The sequence below is a fragment of the Equus caballus genome, chromosome 7, assembly GCF_041296265.1.
Source record: "Equus caballus isolate H_3958 breed thoroughbred chromosome 7, TB-T2T, whole genome shotgun sequence".
NCBI lineage: Eukaryota > Metazoa > Chordata > Mammalia > Perissodactyla > Equidae > Equus > Equus caballus.
The window spans coordinates 16,013,482-16,027,920 of record NC_091690.1 but is presented as its reverse complement, the minus strand read 5'-3'; the positions used below and the strand labels follow the sequence as shown (position 1 = coordinate 16,027,920).

The window sequence follows — 14,439 nt, the reverse complement described above, 5'->3', positions numbered from 1 at the left end:
TCTTAAATGATTTTGAACTTTTTTCTCCCTTTTTGTGCATTCATATAGATGAGCATATTTTAAAAAAACTGACCAGAGTGGAACAGTAAACGTATTTGGTAAAGCAACTGATTGTTACTATAGCAACAATGAATGTGTTTGACGTTTAGTCTTTCCATTATTTTCCGTTGCTATAGTAATGAAACACTGGATTCTGACACCAATTCCAAATTCTGTTAAAATAAAGCCCCTTTCACTCCCCGCAAGAAGGAGGAAGGGGCAGTATTATTAATGCACAAGATGTATGAGAATGTTTTCTAGTACTAGAACACAGATGACATGAGACAGGCTTTGCTGCACTTTAATCAAATTGCAAAACATGATTAAAAAGTAGAAAAATATAGAGGAAAAAACTCAGGAAGTAGAAGTAAAACATTTTTTTGTTATTAAAAATCAGCCTTTTAATTTAAACATATAAAAATAGCTTTAATTTGTGAGATGTTGAAATTTAACATAAAATAATAATGGATAAAGGAGAATATTTTTGTCTTTTTAGGAGAAATAAATTGTAGAATAATGGAAATTAGGGTCCACAAAAATTAGTAAAGAAATTCCTTGGGATTTTTGAGGGGCTTTCTTTGTTTAAGAAAATGTTATATGATCTATTCATCCACTTTTAACCTTATGATTAGGAACTGAAATACTATTACATTATTATTAAATTACCATATGCAATAGGATAGAAACATACTTCAGCTACCCCTTTTTGATTAATGGAGAAAAAATAGGGAAAGATTCAGAAGGCAAAATAGAGGACAGAGTAGTGGGAATGCAGTGTAGAAGGGATATTACAAAGGAAAGTTAGAAAAAACATAATTGAGCCAGGGGTAGTAGAAGAAGAAAGAACCAAAGTATGAAAAGGTAGACAGAGGGATCTGAAAGGACAGAGAGCCAGAAATTCAAAGAGGGATGTTTTATATGACTATACCTGATGCTACAGGGGTTATTGAAATATATCAACTTATTTGGGCTATCAACAGCTATATAAGTTGCCACTGACTTCTGAAAGTTTATTCAACTCTACAGTAATTTAGAAAAACTGTTTATTGTTCAAAGAGAAGGTATTTGTAATGGTTGGGTGAAACATGGGGCTGGAATCAGAGGGTGCTCTCTTAGTTCCGCCACTTCCTTGTTACGTGATTTTGAGGAAGCCTCCTAACTTTTCTGAGCCTCAGTTTCCTTTTTCATAAAATGGTGATATGTCCTCAGTTTCCGTAACTGCAAACCCTTTAAAGAGGTAATGTTTCCAAAGTACTTAATAGTGTCTAGCGCTTAGTAAGCATCCAGCAAGTGTATTATTGGTTATATTTTCTAGCTAAGAATTATGAGAATGGGAGGAATCTGGAAAGGACACAACACTGGTCTACTTTGTCTTATACTTTTTGTCTTTTGTTTCTTGAGCCATGACATTTTTGAGAAGTCAAATAATTTGATATAGAAGACCACGCTATTTGAAGTGGCAGAACATGACTGAAGTAGAACGTGATACAGTGGAGAGAACACAGCACAGGAGCCGGCAGACTCATGACGTGGTCTCCAGTTGACCGCCAATTTGTGACTAGACGAGCCATAGATCACTCTGGACCTGCTTTCTCTTTTGTAAAATGGAGATAAGAAAGATAACATCCTGAGAACAGAAATGAAAGAATACAGATTATAATGTGTGATAATTAATAAAAAAAAACTCTTTTGACTTATCTTTTTATGAAGTTAGAAATTCTTTTGAAAACTGATTAATCGCCAGGATCCCCCATATCCATCTCGGTAACTATGGCTTAAACCTGTACTCTCATATCTTAGATTTGCATACATAAAAGGTGCAATGCGTTAAACGGTATAAAGACAGTGTTTGTGTGTTGGCAACTGGGGGATAGGGTAAAATTTGAGGTATACTCTATTTCTGGGTCTTGTGAAATGTGTTTCTCCCCACTTTTTATGTCCCCTCTGCCTTTTCTGTTGCTTTTATAGTTGATCAACCCAAAAAGTCTTGCCTGGAATCACAGCTGCTGTCTTTAACAAATTTACATGAGTGGAGTAACCAAAGGCAAGTCTTCTAGGCCACCTCGGGACCCCATTTACATCTGTGTTATTGTTATTGTATATTGATCACAGCCACTATTACTCCTAACAGAAAAAAAAATGTGAGCAGGAAAAAAAATTAAGAACAAATTTGCCTATAGACAGTACAGACAGTGGTGTTTAGGAGAAGGTATTCCATGGAAATTGGTGAAGAACAGAAATGAAAGCAATGGACACTGCGGTGTAGAGAAGCTTTCAATCAGCTGCTAACCAATGATAGATTCATTGACTAAGGCAACTGTTCAAAGGAATAGTTTCTCCATTCCACATCCCCAAATCTAAATTTGTTTGGGAATAAACAGTAAATGCAAGGTCTGTGCTAGGGGCTGGGGGATGAAAGAAAAGTGCCATGATCCCTGCCTCTGAGGAGCTTACAACACAGTCCAACAAATGTTAGGAAAAAGAGGGTGTTTTTTGGGGGGAGTTTGACTGTCCCCCTACTCCACTAAAATCTTTTCAAATATTTTGGCCACCTTTAATTAATTAATTTTTTTTTTTTTTGAGGAAGATTAGCCCTGAGCTAACATCTGCTGCCAATCCTCCTCTTTTTGCTGAGGAAGACTGGCCCTGAGCTAACATCCGTGCCCATCTTCCTCCACTTTATATGTGGGACACCTGCCACAGGATGGCTTGCCAAGCAGTGCCATGTCCACACCCGGGACCCAAACTGGTGAACCCCAGGCCACCAAAGCGGAATGTTCGAACTTACCCGCTGCGCCACCGGGCCGGCCACCTTTAAAACAATCTCCTTGCAGGTAGCAATCACATCCATTTGAGTGATTGTACAGTGTGGAATTTAAGTGAACAGATTGGATTTAAACTCCATTTCTGACACTTACTAACTGTGCAATCTTGGAAAGATACTTAACATCATTTTGCCTCAGTTTCCTTATCTAAAAAATGTGAAGAATACTAGTAGACTTCCCATAGAGGGTTCTTATAATAAATAGATTAATGCATATGAAGCCCTTCAATCAGTGCTTGGCACAGAATAGCGTTCAATACTTATTTATTTTATTTTATTTTTTTATTAAGGTTATAAAAGTTAACATCCTTGTGAAATTACAGTTGTACATTATTATTAGTCATGTTGTAGGTACACCACTTCACCCCTAGTGCCCTCCACCCACCCCACTTTCCCCTGGCAACCACCGATCAGTTCTCTTTGTCCACATGTTAACTACCACCTATGAGTGGAGTCATACAGAGTTCGTCTTTCTCTGTCTGGCTTATTTCACTCAACATAATACTCTCAAGGTCTATCCATGTTGTTGTGAATGGGACAACTTTGTCCTTTTTTATGGCTGAGTAGTATTCCATTGTATATATATACCACAACTTCTTTATCCAGTCATCAGTTGCTGGGCACTTAGGTTGGTTCCATGACTTAGCTATTGTGAATAATGCTGCAATGAAGATAGGGGTGCATGGAACTTCTGGAATTGCTGATTTCAGGTTCTTAGGATAGATACCCAGTAGTGGGATGGCTGGGTCATAAGGTATTTCTATTCTTAACTTTTTGAGGAATCTCCATACTGTATTCCTTAGTGGCTGCACCAGTTTGCATTCCCACCAACAGTGTATGAGGGTTCCCTTTTCTCCACAACCTCTCCAACATTTGTCACTCCTGGTTTTGGATATTTTTGCCATTCTAACAGGTGTGCGGTGATATCTTAGTGTAGTTTTGATTTGCATTTCCCTGATGATTAGTGATGATGAGCATCTTTTCATGTGTCTATTGGCCATCTGTATATCTTCTTTGGAGAAATGTCTGTTCATGTCCCCTGCCCATTTTGTAATTGGGTTATTTGATTTTTTATTGTTGAGTTGTGTGAGTTCTTTGTATATTATGGAGATTAATCCTTTGTCGGATAAATAACTTGTGAATATTTTTTCCCAATTAGTGGGCTGTTTTTTGGTTTCTAATCCTGTTTTCCCTTGCCTTGAAGAAGCTCTTTAGCCTGATGAAGTCCCATTTGTTTATTCTTTCTATTGTTTCCCTCATGAGAGGGGTTATGAAAAGATTCTTTTGAAGCTGATGTCAAAGAGTGTGCTGCCGATATTCTCTTCTAGAAGACTTATTGTTTCAGGCCTAATCTTTAGGTCTTTGATCCATTTTGAGTTTATTTTAGTAAATGGTGAAAAAGAATGGTTGATTTTCATTCTTTTACATGTGGCTGTCCAGTTTTCCCAGCACCATTTGTTGAAGAGACTTTCTTTCCTCCATTGTAGGCCCTCAGCTCCTTTGTCAAAGATTAGCTGTCCATAGATGTGTGGTTTTATTTCTGGGCTTTCAATTCTGTTCCATTGATCTCAGCACCTGTTTTTGTACCAGTACCATGCTGTTTTGATTACTGTAGCTTTGTAGTATGTTTTGAAGTCAGGGATTGTGATGCCTCCAGCTTTGTTCTTCTTTCTCAGGATTGCTTTAGCAATTCGGGGTCTTTTGTTGCCCCATATGAATTTTAGGATTCTTTGTTCAATTTCTGTAAAGAATGACATTGGAATTCTGATTGGGATAGCGTTGAATCTCTGGATTGCTTTAGGTAGTATGGACATTTTAACTATGTTTATTCCTCCAATCCACGTGCATGGAATGTCTTTCCATCTCTTTATGTTGTCGTCGATTTCTTTCAAGAAGGTCTTGTAGTTTTTGTTGTATAGATCTTTCACTTCCTTGGTTAAATTTATCCCAAGGTATTTTATTCTTTTTGTTGCGATTGTGAATGGGATTGAGTTCTTGAGATCTTTTTCTGTTAGTTCATTGTTAGCATATAGAAATGCTACTGATTTATGTATGTTGATTTTATACCCTGCAACTTTGCTATAGTTGTTGATTGTTTCTAATAGTTTTTCTATAGATTCTTTGGGGTTTTCTATATATAAGATCATGTCGTCTGCAAACAGCGAGAGTTTTACTTCTTCGTTGCCTATTTGGATTCCTTTTATTTCTTTTTCCTGCTGAATTGCTCTGGCCAACACCTCCAGTACTATGTTGAATAAGAGTGGTGAAAGTGGGCACCCTTGTCTTGTTCCTGTTCTGAGAGGGATGGGTTTCAGTTTTTGTCCATTGATTATGATGTTGGCTGTGGGTTTGTCATACATGGCCTTTATTATGTTGAGGTACTTTCCTTCTATACCTATTTTATTGAGGGTTTTTATCATAAATGGATGTTGGATCTTGTTGAATGCTTTCTCTACATCTATTGAGATGATCATGTGGTTTTTGGTTTCTAATTTTGTTAATGTAGTGAATCACGTTGATTGACTTGCGGATGTTGAACCATCCCTGTGTCCCTGGTATAAATCCCACTCGATCATGGTGTATAATCTTTTTGATGTATTGCTATATTCAGTTTGCCAAAATTTTGTTGAGGATATTTGCATCCATGTTCATCAGTGATATGGGCCTGTAGTTTTCCTTCTTTGTGTTGTCCTTGTCAGGTTTGGGGATCAGGGTGATGTTGGCTTCATAGAATGTATTAGGGAGTGCTCCATCTCCTCTATTTTCTGGAACAGTTTGAGAAGGATAGGTATTAAATCTTCTTTGAATGTTTGGTAGAATTCTCCAGAGAAGCCGTGTGGTCCTGGACTCTTATTTTTGGAGAGGTTTTCGATTACTGTTTCTATTTCTTTACTTGTGATTGGTCTATTCAGATTCTCTATTTCTTCCTGATTCAGTTTGGGTAGGTTGTATGAATCTAGGAATTTATCCATTTCTTCTAGGTTGTTCAATTTGTTGGCATATAGTTTTTCATAGTATTCTCTTATGATCCTTTGTATTTCTTTGGTATTTGTTGTGATTTCTCCTCTCTCGTTTCTAATTTTATTTATTTGAGACTTCTCTCTTTTTTTTTAGTGAGTCTGGCTAAGGGTTTGTCAATTTTGTTAATTTTTGCGAAGAACCAACTCTTTGTTTCATTGATCCTTTCTACTGTCTTTTTTGATTCAATATCATTTATTTCTGCTCTAATTCTTATTATTTCCCTCCTTCTACTGACTTTGGGCTTTGTTTTTTCTTCTTTTTCTAATTCCGTTAGGTGTTGTTTGAGGTTGTTTATGTAAGATTTTTCTTGCTTATTGAGGTGAGCCTGTATTGCAATGAATTTCCCTCTTAGGACTGCCTTGCTGCGTCTCAAATAATTTGGCATGGTGTGTTTTCATTTTCATTTGTCTCCCGATAATATTTGATTTCTTCTTTGATTTCTTCAATAATCCATTGTTTGTTCAGTAGCATGTTGTTTAGTCTCCACATTTTTGGCCCTTTCCCAGCTTTATTCTTGTAGTTGATTTCTAGTTTCATAGCATTGTGATCAGAAAAGATGCTTGATATTATTTCAACCCTCTTGAACTTATTGATGCTTGCTTTGTTTCCCAAGATATGGTCTATCCTTGAGAATGTTCCATGTGTGCTTGAGAAGAATGTGTAACCTGCTGTTTTTGGATGAAGTGTCCTATATATATCTATTAGGTCCATCTGATCTAATTTTTCATTTAATTCTATAATTTCCTTGTTGATTTGCTGTCTGGATGATCTGTCCATTGGTGTTAATGGGGTGTTGAGGTCCCCTAGTATTATTGTATTGCTGTTGATGTCTCCTTTTAGTTTTGTTAATAGTTTCTTTACGAATTTTGGTGCTCCTGTGTTAGGTGCGTATATATTTATAACTGTTATGTCATCTTGGTGGAGCATCCCTTTTATCATTATATACTGCCCCTCTTTGTCTTTCTTTATCTGTTTTGGTTTGAAGTCTACTTTGTCTGATATAAGTATGGCAACACCTGCCTCTTTTGTTCCTCATTGGCTTGGAGTACTGTCTTCCATCCCTTCACTCTGAGTCTGTGTTTGTTTTGGGGGCTGAGGTGTGTTTCCTGGAGGCAGCATATTGTTGGATCTTGTTCTTTGATCCATCCTCCACTTTGTGCCTTTTGATTGGAGAGTTCAATCCATTCACGTTTAGTGTGATTATTGAAATGTGGGGGCCTACTGTTGCCATTTTATCACTTGTTTTCCAGTTCTTTTGCATTTTGTCCTGATGGAGAGCTGTTACTTTGTGTTATTGTCCTTCTGCTTATCTCCTTTGTTCTGGATTTTGTAACCCCTTTCCTTTTTTTGGTCTTTCAGGAATGAGTTTCTTCCTGAGCAATTCTTGAAGAGGAGGTTTTGTGGTGATGAACTCCCTTAACTTTTGTTTATCTGAGAAAGTTTTTATTTCTCCATCATATTTGAAGGATATTTTTGCTGGGTAGCGTATTCTTAGCTGCAGGTTTTTGTCCTTCAGAGTTTTGAATATTTCATTCCACTCTCTTCTAGCCTGTAAGGTCTCTCCTGAGAAATCTGCTGATAGCCATATGGGGTTTCCTTTGTAAATTATTTTCTTCTGCCTGGCTTCCCTTAGTATTTTCTCTTTGTCATTGACTTTTGCTAGTTTCACTATTATATGTCTTGGCATTGGTCTTCTTGCGTTAATAAAGTTTGGAGATCTATTGGCTTCTGTGATGTGAAGTTCCATCTCTCTTCCCAAGTTTGGAAAGTTCTCAGCCATTATTTCTTTGAACAGGCCTTCTGCCCCCTTCTCTTCTCTTCTCCCTCTGGTATACCTATAATCCTTATGTTGCATCTCCTAATTGAGTTGGATAATTCTCGGAGAGTTTCTTCATTTCTTTTTAGTCTTAATTCTCTCTCCTCCTCTGCCTGCAGCATTTCTATATTCCTATCCTCCAAATTGCTAATTCTGTCCTCCATATTATCGACCCTACTGTTCAGAGAGTCCAGATTTTTCTTAATCTCCTCCATTGTGTTCTTCATCTCCAGTATTTCTAATTGGTTCCTCTTTATAGTGTCAAGCTCTTTTGTGAGATAGCTCCTGAACTCATTGAGTTGTCTATCTGAATTCTCTTTTAGGTAGTTGAGTTTTTTAATAATGGCAGTTTTGAAATCATGGTCATTTAGGTTATAGATTTCATTGTCTTTGGGATTGTTTTCTGGGTGCTTATCATTTTCCTTCTGTTCTGGAGATTTAATATATTTTTTCATACTGCTTGATGGCGTGGATTTGTGCCTCCTCATACAGATAGAGTTTAGTCGCTGCTTCCACTTGTTGTGTCTGGTGTGTGTGGGTGGGCAGCTGTTTAGACTGCCCCAACCAGGAAGCCTGTCAGCTGTTACTGACTGGGCCTGGACCCCTCCTCGTAGTCACAGTGGTCCTGTGGGGGTCCCTCGTTGGTTGTGGGGGTAATCACAAGGGGGCCTCAGGCTGCTGGTGACTACTGCTGCAGCCCATGTAGAGGCGCTCCCTCCTTCTGGTCTGCAGCAGTGTTGTGGGCTTCAGCCACAACAGGAGCATCAGCCGGGAGCAGGATCACCTATAATCTCTGATTTGTTTCTAACAGAGCCCACCAGATCACACTAGTCCACTATAGGTCCCAGCAGAGCTATGGGTATCTTCTGCAGTCTGTTGTTAGCTCACCTGTGCTGCTTTTGCCCCAGGGCCTTCCCGCCTTGTGATTGCCAGTCGGGACCTCTCCAGTACTGCTGTGCAGAGGCTTTCGCTGAGGCTGCTGCAAAAACCTGGAGATGCCTCCTGGGCTACGTAGCCGTTTCACCGGAGCTCTACTCTGCCCCACTTCACTCTCACGGGATCTCTGGGAGCCCCTTGCGTCGTCTGAGACACGGCCAGAGTCCGTGGGCCTGGCAGCGGCTTGTAAGCTCTGTCCTTGTGGGGAATTCTGCTCTAGGGAGCTTCCTGGTGTTCCGAATGCTGGGCGGGGCCTCCCTGCCAATGGCGAGCAGAGGCCCTCCCTGCTGGGGGGGTGCGGGACCCTGGAGCGACCCCCCGGTCCGCAGAGCTGGGTGTTGGAGCTCCACCCAGTCCCCAAGCGTGTCCACGGGAAGTCCGGGCACCCCCTGCACCGACCTGTGTGCAGGAGACCATGAGCCCAGTGGCAGCTTGTGGTCTGGAGCCGCCCTGGGGATCTGCCCACTGGGAGCTTCCCTTTGTCCTGGATTGTGGGCATCACCTCCCTGCTAATGGCGTGCAGAGGCTTTCCCTGCTGGGGAGATGTGGGACCCCAGAGCCTTCCCTTGTGCCACAGAGCCAGGTGCTGGAGCTCCAACCATGTCCCCAAGCACATCTACAGGAAGTCTGGGCACCTCCTGCACTGAGCCATGTGCTGGAGACCGTGAGCCCAGTGGCAGCTCGCGGTCTGGTGCCACCCCGGGGGATCCATCCACTGGGATCTTCCCTTTGTCCTGGATTCTGGGCGTGGACTCCCTGCTAATGGTGAGCAGAGGCTTTCCCTGCCGGGGAGATGTGGGGCCCCAGAGCCTTCCCCTGCGCTGCAGAGCCAGGTGCTGGAGCTCCAACCGTGTCCCTAAGCACGTCTACGGGTAGTCCAAGTGCCCCCTGCACCGAGCTGTGTGCTGGAGACCGTGAGCTCAGTGGCTTCTTGTGGTCTGGTGCCGTGCCGGGCCCACCAGGAGCTTCTCTTTGTTCTGGCTTCTGGGCAGGGCCTCCCTGCTAATGGCGAGCGGAGGCCTTCCCTGCCGGTGGGTGCAGGACACTGGGGATTTCCCCCTGGGCTTAGGTGTGATCGCGGGGGGCTTGTGTAGGGGTGTTGTCACCTGTTTCCACCGTCGCTCTGCTGGTGAGTGCACACTCCTGCCCTTGGTGTGTGGCGATGCTATGGGGGAGTCCGCTGGAAGAGAGCCTCCTGCAGGAACTAGGCAGTCCGGGGGTCGGGGGTCGGAGAGCTTCCACCTATTTCCACCTCCTCCCGGGGGGAAGTCCGTCCGCCTTCCGATGTGTAGTAGCATGAGACTTTTAGGCATCTTGAGATGCTATCTGGATATCCTTTGTTAATCAGTGAAAGTCCAATTAGTTGTAGATTCGATGGGGGAGAGACAAAGAAGACCCATTCAATATTTATTTTTAAGGGAGTTGAGGAAAGACAACTGGCCAGTGAATGAAAGGCCCTAACTGCAAAAATCTGCACCGTTCTTATAAAAGGAACTCAAGAATGCACATGCATAAGCACAACCAAGAAGTTACAAAAATCACCATAATTTCTCAAACTGAGAAAACAGTATGATTAATCTTTACCACTAAAATGAAATTGATGCATGTTCTTCTGTTGATACATCATGTGAAAAAGGCTAGATCAATTTTCACTAAATATTCAGGATTTATTTGGGATGGGGTGACTTAAAATATAGGCTATTTTGCATAAATAAAACTCATCCTGCAGAGGACTCAAAGAAACAGGCACTAAAAGTGTTATTCAACAAGAGGCCTTTTTGACTGCCAAACAGGAGAGAGAAACCAAAAGTGTATACATACCAAAAGTGATTTTTAAACATGAGTTCCAAATAGAAATTCACCAGGGCACATGTTCCAAACTGCATGAATTAATTTGCAACTAAGCTGTTTCCTCCATGGGCAACTTCACAAACATGTGCACTGGAATAGACGATGACTTTTTGAAAAAGTATTGTTAATGATCTTCCTAATAACCGTTGGCTCATACTATTTCATAGGCTATTTTAGTAGAAACCAAACCTCCCACTACAAACAAAAATCGCAACCTAACCATAGTTGATGCTGGTTGGAATGCCAGGACCCATTTGAGTTCTCAAAATTTGGTACCAGACTGATCTTGAAACTAAAATTTGCCATCCCCACCTCTTGCTATAATGATTACCATTTTTAAATAGCTCATATTCTAGCATTCCCTATTTTCCCCAGTTATAAGGGAAACAAGGAAATAATTGCAACAATTATTTCCTTTATTAACAACTAAAGTAAAATAATCGCAACAATTTCTATAGGAACCATACTGGCTCTTTCCATTCAATATAAACTTTTTAGAATCAAGAAACTTGCTGGTGAAAAGTTTTCCATGTCATTTTACAAACCATTATAATTTACCTGATGGATGGTGAAAATTGTAAGCAAATTGATGGAACACCACAGAGGACAAAAGAGAGTGAGTTTTATCTTGTCAGTGTTCAGTTCAATTCATCAAATATATTTTTGCCAGGCTAAGTACCAGGTAATGCGCTAGATGCTGGAGATAAAAAGGTAAAAGGGAACAGCAATACACTATGATATCTAAATAGGATATGTACAAGGATTTTTTTCATGTGAAAAAAAGAGCTGATCTTTTCTAAAATTGTCAGAGAAGATCAGGTTTTAAAGAAGAATAAGAGTACGTCATAAGGACAAGACACAGAGGAAACAGCACGTGCAAAGGCAAAAATGGAGATTGAAAACAGCATGCTACAGTGAACTGTAATTGTTGGTATATAATACAGGTTATAATGTGTTCACTGGCTTATTTTTTCTTAGCTAAACTGCGTTGGAGGAAAGACAGGAAAAGTGATTTTTTTCTTTCCCTTTGGTTAAATAATAAGCAATGAAACAGAAATATTTTAGTTAACTATTATATTCTCATACTGAGACTTTTAATATGTTATGGCCAGGCACAGTCTAAAACAGCACTGTCTAAGAGAAATATAATGCAAACCCCATGTATAAGTTTAAATTTCCTATCAGTCTCATTTTAAAAAGTAAAAAAACAGAGATAAAATTAATTTTAAGAATATATTTTCCTTAACTCAATTATGCAAAATGTTATAATTTCAATTTATAATCAATATAAAATTATCAATGAAATATTTTACATTTTTATGCTAAATCTTTGAAATCCTGTGTATATTTTACACTTACAGCACATCTCAAATCAGATGCTAATTTTTTATAAAAAATATTCAATCTGCATTTAGAGTTCAAAAAACTTATAGTTGAAAAGTAGATTCACATAACTCGAGTTTTGCAAACATACTTAGAAGTGATCCAGTCTGAATTGATTATCAGTTTTTAAATTAAAATTAATTAAAATTAAATACAGTTAAAATTCAGTTATTTGGCTGTACTAGTGACATTTCAAGGGTTAATGTAGCTAGTGGTTACTGCAGTTGTACAGCTCAGTTCTAGAATAAGTATGTAAGGACCTTTGGGTCAAATCTCTAGCCTGCAAATAATATTAACAAAAATCAAATCAGTAAACAGATGATCAGATTGCTAATGGGGTGCTAATATTAGGCATTTCAGATTACTTTCAATCTCTCCCTTGTGGGTCTACATCCACTCGGATGAGATAAAGCTGAGAAAAAATATTGAGGATATCTGGAAAAGGTCTTGCAATTAGCAAGGAGACTAAGGTTAATTGGAGAAAGCATAATAAGTTCATGATATGAAAGCAGAAGTTTCTTAAATACTCACTTACTCATTCTAAGCCTTATTCCTGTTACTAAAAGAAATAAATAGGTTCAAATGGTGGACAGACCCTGAAAGGGGACAGAGGAAAATTGTCTGGTCATAATGAGGATGGATAGTTCTCCTACCTTCTCAGCTCACTCACCCAAAAAACACCCACCACAAATAAAAGCCAAAATTATAAAACACAAGTATTCATATTTTTCCAAAAACAACAAAAGGTTTTTTGTTCTACCTAGGCAAAAGTATAGACATGCTTCTTTTACAAAGTCACACGTACAAATCTGAAAGATTAAGCTGATCTTTACATTTTAAAGAGCATATTTCATATGTACTTCCTATGTTATGGAAGAGAGTTCCTCTAGGAATATCCAGCAAAGAGTCACCATTCATCCAGAAAATTCTATTATTTATTTACCAAATCTCTTGAGTTCCTATTATATTCTAGGCTATGTGCTAGGCAAGGAAATTACAGTAGTGAACAAGAAAGACCCACCCACAAGGCACATGGGGTAAGAGCTGTCAGAGGAAAGGTACTGACTGTGATGGGCGCAGGCCAGAGTAGGGTTGCCAGATTTAAAGTAACTTCTTAAGAGGAATTCTGAGCATGGCAGGGAAGAGGCAGGGAGAAATCTTTCCAGGTGAAAATAGTGCAAACTAAGTCCCAATGCCATGGTCAAGTCTAGGTGATGCGGGGTCGGTGAGCCGAGGAGTCGAAAGAAAGATTTCTTAGACTCCTAAGATCTGGCAGTAGTGCTCTTTTATTTAGAGAATAGTGTGGAATAGCATGGGGACAGGACCCACGGGCAGTCAGAGCTTCTGCTGCCGCCGCTTCTGCTGCCCCCGCTGGCATGGGGACAGGACCCATGGGCAGGCAGAGCTGGTGCGTGGGGACAGGACCCACGGGCAGTCAGAGCTCCTGCTGCTGCCCTGAGTTGAGGGTTAGGGCTAATTTTATAAGGCATGGGTACGTGACTTATTTTTACTGGAAAAAAAGAAAAGATGATGTAAAAAGTCATTAAATGATTTCAGTGCAGACGAGGTCTGGTTATTGTGCGGTCATATAACTTTAGATATGAATCTGGCCATATAGATCGGCATGCAGGTGAGGATGCCCCGGGCTTCTCTCCCTGGGGCAGTCCTAATTCATACCATAAAAAAAGTCCACTGGGTCGTATAGTTTGGCATGTAGGCCAGGTCACCTTGGGCTTCTCTAGCTGGGGCAGCCTTAATCCACATCATAGGAACTGAAATAAGCAAAGGAATTGGAGTAAGGAAGAAGCAAGAGGGGGAATGTCGATGAAAGACGAAGCCTGAGGAAAAAGCAGAAAACACTCTTGTAAAGAGTTTGTGCTTTATCTTAAGAAGAGTGTGATTCCATCAAAGAACTTTAGGCAGCCTATCTTGGCTACAGCGTGAAGAAGGGACTACACTAAGGCTGGCGGGATACTGAGAGATCAGAAAGGAGGCTACTGACATAATTCAGCATCTCAGTAGAGGCCTGAACAAAGGCCATGGAAAGACAGACCCATTAATAACACCAGAACTTGAGATGGCAGCAAAAGAGACAACTGCAAAGGAGGAGAGAGAAGAGGCCCAAGAGGGAGGAAAACCAGAAGCATATATTACAGAAAACAATGAAGAAATGGTCAAGTCAAATATTTTTGGAGGAGTCAAGGAAGATAAGGATTGAGAAGTGATGCCTAGGTTTAGCCATAAGGAAATCACCGGTGACCTTTGGCAGGGGCAGTCTCAGTGGAATGGCTGAGGTCAAACTAGGTCGCAGAAGGTCATGCTGGGTGAGGAACCGGCTGGGGAAACGCAGGGGTCTCACTTCCTCTATTGCTCCTTTAACAGGTGAGGATCAAGGACAGGAGTAGAGTTTGGAGATGGAGCGACCAGTGTCCCAATCAGGTGGAACACCGCAGCGGGCTGATCGCTAGGGGCCAATCCTTTCTTAGAGTCCACTTGACTGACAGAGGCGCGGGCCAAAGACTGAGCGCAGAGCGGGAGGCCGCGAATCACAAGGGGGCGGAATTCCAGG

General features: G+C 40.5%; 1 long non-coding RNA gene across 1 annotated transcript; it reads right to left on the bottom strand.

Annotated features, from left to right (window-relative positions):
* Positions 1–1,065: 1,065 nt before the first annotated feature.
* LOC138924968 (uncharacterized) lies at positions 1,066–14,420 on the bottom strand. Its single transcript, XR_011440453.1, has 2 exons — positions 9,743–14,420; positions 1,066–1,666 (listed from the first exon to the last, which is right to left on the bottom strand). It is a non-coding gene; the product is annotated as an uncharacterized lncRNA (long non-coding RNA).
* Positions 14,421–14,439: the final 19 nt, after the last annotated feature.